Consider the following 6379-nt stretch of genomic DNA (forward strand, 5'->3'; position numbering starts at 1 on the left):
GAGGAGGGGCTGGGGGAGGAAGAGGAAAAGCTACAGGGTGAGCCAAATAAAGACCTGTATAAGGAGGAGCGAGAGGGAGAGCTTAGAGGGGAAGCAGGAGTAGAGAGAGAGGGTGGCTTGAGGTTGGAGCTGATGGAGAGCTCTGGTCCACAAGAAGGGGAGGAGGAAGAGGAAAAGCTAATGGGTGAGCCAAATAAAGACCTGTATAAGGAAGAGCGAGAGGGAGAGCTTAGAGGGGAAGCAGGAGGAGAGAGAGAGGGTGGCTTGAGGTTGGAGTTGATGGAGAGCTCTGGTCCACAAGAAGGGGAGGAGGAAGAGGAAAAGCTAATGGGTGAGCCAAATAAAGACCTGTATAAGGAGGAGCGAGAGGGAGAGCTTAGAGGGGAAGCAGGAGGAGAGAGAGAGGGTGACCTGAGGTTGGAGCTGATGGAGAGCTCTGTTCCACGGACCCTCTGGAGAACCAGTCTGGGACTGCCGGGCTGGCTGGGGTTTGGGAGGAGGGCAGCTGTCCAAGCGAAACGCTGGTCGACCTGAAAGTAGAAACAAAGTCAACATTTAATGAATATCAACTCTATTAACATCATGACTTTCTGGAAAACATCCTCACATCCTTAAATTTAAATGAACATTAACACTTTACAATACAACTCTTTTAAAAGCAAAAATCACACCTTAAAACATACACAAAAAGTTCTATGTATTTGCAGTAAAGTATAATCAAGCATGTTACATTTCTGTCATACTGGATATCTTAAAGTCTAACAATGTTGGACTGTACTCTGTAACGTTAAATGTTAAGCATTAGATAAATGTACAGCGGAGTAAAAATGACTATATTTCAAAAAGAGTGACATCACACCTCTAATTCAACAGTGTACTTAAGTTAATGTACTTTAAACCTGCTTAACATGTTCTATTCATTATTTAATAGACCAGATAAATGAAGAGATTATGCGTTAGGTTGTATACAGTTCATGACAGAAGCAGCTGCCAACATCTGTATCATCATAAAGATGGAGACAGAGCAGCCAGATGTCAAATGACATGAATATCAACTTTCTTCTCAAATCATCTGAATTTATTTTATGGGATAATTTCATGATTAATATAATTGCCCGCCTACGGGTCTGTATTTTTATGCCTTTGCATATTAATATTGCATTATATTGATTCAGATCATTGCCTTCACCCTCACTAAGTTGTTCATCTGTTCTGTGCAGTAGGGGAAGAAGTATTCAGCTGCTTTACATCAGTAAAAGTGAAAATACAACAATTTTTAAAATATGTTATTATGTGTAAAAGGCCTGCAGTCAAAAATGTACTTAAGTAAAATTACAAGAGTGGAAGTAAAAGAAAGTATTTAAAGGGAAACTGACTCATTATGCAGCAAAACGGGGCCTGTAATGTAATGTAATAAACATAATATTTAATTAACATTAACATAATTATATTTATACAATATTGCATGTGGTCAAGGCACAGCTAATTTAACCATTGTAATTACTGTTGGGTGTTTTATTTTTAAATGTCTCAAATTATATAAGATGGTGATTCAGTTTGCACATTAATGACTCATTTTAAAGTGGTAGTAATGTAGTACAGTAACATTAAACACTAAAATATAGTGAAATATGAAAGTAATTTGAAGTATGTCAAGTTTAATACAATTCTTGAGTTAATGTCTTTATTTACATTAAACACTGGTTCAGTGTTTCAAGACTAAGGACCATGTTAAGATTGTTTTAATATTCTATTAGTTTATATTTATTTGACTATATTTCATACACACGTTTCCACACATTTTAAATGGAAGCAAGAAATCAACACCAAGTAACCTGCTGGTTATCCTGAAACTCAGTGTTGCTCATTGAACTGACTAAAAATCTACATTATCAAGTAACATAATGTTCATACTGGTTTATGCAAACCTTATGATTTAATCATTAGAAATAATAGATAATAAGAGATAAATAGTAGATGAAAAAATCTTCTGTAAAGGAGAAAAAATGATACAAATCTCGAGTGATAGACTTTTTATTTCTGTTTTGAGTTGGAAAGTAATGTTGGACTCAAACACACCACCTGTAACGGGCTTCATGCTTATTTCTGCAATATATTACTTTATTATTCTTTTTTTTCTTTTTCTTTTGTAACAATTTTTATTATTCTCCTTCAGACCTGGTGTAAACTCTGCACAGTCCTTTTAAAGTCTTTCAAAAGTTGAGTCCAGTCAGAAGTTTGTCACATTTGATTCATTTACCCCAAATTAGAGCTTCTCAACATCTCAGTGGTTTAATTCACAGGAACAACATTTTGATAAAAAATCCTTTTCAACTGAAGTGAAATTTAATCTATTTGATAACTTGTTCAGCTACCTCCAGACAGATTCAACATAACCTTATACTTATTTTAACTTATTTTAGATGGTTCATTTACTTTAAAAAAAAAAGCTCCATATATTTAAACCCTCTGACTGATTTGCTGTTTATAGCTCGATTTTTTCCTCTGAAATTGCTTCACAAGGGGATTTCTCATCAGAACAATAATGTAGATTTACCTTCCTTTAATATAAAAAGACAAAAAGTCATATTTTCTACTGAGATGAGGCATAATTATATGAAATCAGGTCCATATCTATGAATTTCTGGTCATACCAACATAAAACAACATTTTCTTTTGACTTGTGCTTCATTTTCCTGCATTTCTTGAGTTAATTAGTGTTCTATCACGTGATCTGGGGTTGAGGAGTGATCATATCTGAGTCTTTAGACTAAACATCAGTGACCTTTAACGGTTCTGAACGTCTCTACGGTGAAATACATTAAAAACACCGTAGACTGTCAAAGTGTTCAAATCTCACATTATCCATGGTGAAAGTTTGCTTTCTTGGTCTCTGTGAGTCTTTAGTTCTTTGCAGGAAGCAAGAAGTCCTCAGCAGAAGCGTTTATTTCAGAGAAATCGTCGAGTCAAAGTCGTGAAAAAACTTTTCTTGAGCTTTTTGTGTTGTTTATGTTTAAATGAGAATCATGCAGAAATGATGCACCATGGAGACGGCACCTAGCAACCATAGAATCCTTAGAGTCCATTTTCTTACACATCTGTTTTAACAGCCATTTCTCACCTCTATAATGTAAAGTTTCATCCAGTCAAGGTGCAAAAGGCTTGAATTCAAGTCCACATGTGTCTCTGAAGAAATATTTAGATCTCACTGCGCTCCTCAGTCATTCTGCTTGATTTAAGGTTTTATATAAACTGCGTCTAATAGGGGGAGACTGTGCAAGCTTTTGCAGTATTTTAACTAATAAACTACGAGTTCTTTTATTGAAAACAGTTAAGATGGTATTTTCATTTTCACCCAATCTATATATCAGAAAGTTTCAGCAGCTGCAGAATAGATAAGTGCGTCTCCAAATTGATAGAGTTGCTGTGCGCATTTTACGCACGTGGCACAGTCGCGATAACTTCATTGAAATCTTTCCACAAGCGACAGAAATCAGTCAGGATCTAGATATAACTGACTTTTAATTATTTTGCTGTAAACAGCTACCAGTCTTCAGAAGAAACCCGCTCTTAAAACCATCCAAAGACAAAGTTTTAAATTGTTATTTCAGCAGCAGCAGCGTGAGACGCTTTTGCGTCCTATAGAAAGCACAGCTGGGCACAGATGTTATATTCTTACCTTTTAATAGAATATTTCGTAATTAATTCAGCACATCTATGTATTCAGTATGTTAACGTGTTTAGAGACATTGGAGGCTATACTTTTGTTGTTTGGATTTTTTTCCCTATTACACAGTCAGTTTAAGTATGAATAGCATATGTCAGCTTTTATGTTAGTTTTTGACTCAATCGAGCTGGCTGTGATGTTTAAATGTTATTTAACACTATGCAGTGTGTTGAGTTGAGTTGTGTTGTAGTATTACTCAACATATATGTCAACATGTAATTATCTTTACTCTAATATTGGTTTTCTCAAACATCAATATCCTCTTCCATTCCCCCTCTTCCTATAGACCCATTTTTGTCATTTCTGAGGGGGGGGCACTGGATCTGTAGAGGGAAATAGAAGATCAACAGTATATGCCACATAGATGCCTATAGCTGGGAATCTGAAGGTTAATTTGTGATGTAGCCCAGCACTGTGCCAAGGTTTTCTAGTCATAAATCTACATTAAACATTCTGTGTTGGTTAGGCGCCTATTCCAATTTTGAAACTTTAGTATGAATAAATGCTTAGTACACTGTGATGCAGGTATATGATGCCCATTTACATGCTCATTATGTCACAAGTGGTAACAGCAATACATATATTTACATTTACAAGGCTTTAACACAGAAGTGATGTCAATTGATTTTCTGTCTCTCGATTAATCAATGAATTGATTTTTTTTATTGATCCTATTGTGTTATACAAAATTCTGTATTTAATTTAAGCATTATTTTTGTGAAATAGTCCAGTACATTTTGAAACTAAAGCTCATTATCACAACATCCTGATTCCAGCACGTCACACCCATCTGACTTACCTGTGTGGGAACCCAGTCAGTAGTCCTTGTTGTGGGTTAAAGAACAAGTAGAACTGTTGTCTTATCTCCACAAGTTCATTCTTCAGTGTTTCCTCTTGTGAGGATCATAAGTCATGATCATGTAACACACCTTTATTTTATCAACAAGTGATGATTAGATATGTCGGCATTTCCTCATGAGATAATTAGTCAAATGAGAACTGTCTTCATCTGCTAAGGCTGATGAAGGCTGCTAACCCAAAAATGCATTATTTTGCATTATTAGATTATTTCACATTTATTTTGTTTTATACTTGGCTACACATATTTTAAACCTAAAACATACTTTCACCCCTGACCTGCCACACTGCTCTTTATAAGTAACAACTGTTGTTCTTCATAGCTGACAGGGAGCAGAGTCAGCTCTGAAGCACTCTTGTATATATATCTTGAGCCTATCTTGAGGCTGAAAACGATGGTAGTCACCAGATATTTAGCTACAAAAATCATCGACAAGGAGCAAATGCTTCTGTCATGTTTCAGATGTATCTCCAAAAAACAATCTTCAAACTGCCTAAATGACTTTTTTATGCATTAAGTAGTAGATTTACTTATAGAGCATCACTGCTGAAGCACACAAAGTCTGCCCACCCACATGTGTCATTTTGAAGTCTCCTGACACATTATCTGTTTTTTTTTTTTTTTTAAATGCATTTCTGATGCTGATGGTGTGTTTGTAAGCCCTGTAATCACACCATCACTGAACAGTTTTCAGTTCCCACAAAGTTTGGAAATCAATCAAAAAGCATTGCATAGTAATGTGTAATATATATGCAGTTTGCTACAAAATGGGCATGAAAACCCATCAATATAGTCAATTAGGACCTTCTGACTGTGGAGTACTGTATGTGATGATGTAATAAAACAGTGATTGAGTTCATTAGAGGGGCAAAAGCTTAAATATTAGCCCAGCATTTTCCAAAATGCTTACTCATCCTCTCATTTAACCTACTCTAAAAACATTTTGACCTAAAAATAACAATATTGCATGCATAAAAATGTGAGACGAAAATAAATCAACTTGCACTTCTTTCCAAAGTCTTTATTTATTTGTTTGTGTGTGTGTGTGTGTTTGTGTGTGTTTGTGTGTAAGCTTGCATGCATAAGTGTGTGTGTGGGGGGCTTTTACAGTATACACGTGTGAGCCAACTTAACACAGAGACGCCGTTTGAATCGCGTCGGGACACAGAACAAGAAAGGAATGTAATCACGAGCACCACATCTAGAGTCTTCTACAAAGACACACACAACTCACAAAGGTTCATGTCATCAAGTGAAAAGACATGCTGGGGGGGGGGGGGGGGGGACCTCTGACACCCCAATGCAGATTAGAGGCATTAAAGTATCAGTCATACAGCTTGAAAGCACTTCTTTTACTTATCCAGAGGGAAGTGTCATTAACTGGCCTTCAGTATAGAGCCGAAAAAATCTTGTGATTATGACGTCTGGGGACTGTCTTAAAGTGTCAATCACAGCAATGAATGTGGCTTTATATTCCCCCTGAAGTAAAGGTAATCAATCTTTGATAATTTACCAGAACATCTATTGATCATATTGTTTACATGGGTATATTACACTGAATGTGACATAAGAAAAACTATTCAAACTTTAAGCTCTACTGCAGATACCATGAAGTGTCATAGAAGTAAAAAACAATAATAGCAAAATTATAGGAAAGGTTTAAATACACACACCCAGTTTTTCATAATGTATCATTTATATACTGTAAGATACTATTTAGCCCCCAGATCACCCCACCCCCCCACACCCCCTCCTTTTGAGTTCATGACAGTGCAGTTTGATTGACATGCAAG

General features: G+C 36.1%; 1 long non-coding RNA gene across 1 annotated transcript; it reads left to right on the forward strand.

Annotated features, from left to right (window-relative positions):
* On the forward strand, nt 1-515 carry LOC133993488 (uncharacterized). Its single transcript, XR_009927067.1, has 3 exons — nt 1-99; nt 211-269; nt 417-515. It is a non-coding gene; the product is annotated as an uncharacterized LOC133993488 (long non-coding RNA).
* The last annotated feature ends 5864 nt before the right edge of the window (nt 516-6379 follow it).

This window comes from Scomber scombrus, chromosome 14 (genome assembly GCF_963691925.1).
Source record: "Scomber scombrus chromosome 14, fScoSco1.1, whole genome shotgun sequence".
In the NCBI taxonomy this organism is placed as follows: domain Eukaryota; kingdom Metazoa; phylum Chordata; class Actinopteri; order Scombriformes; family Scombridae; genus Scomber; species Scomber scombrus.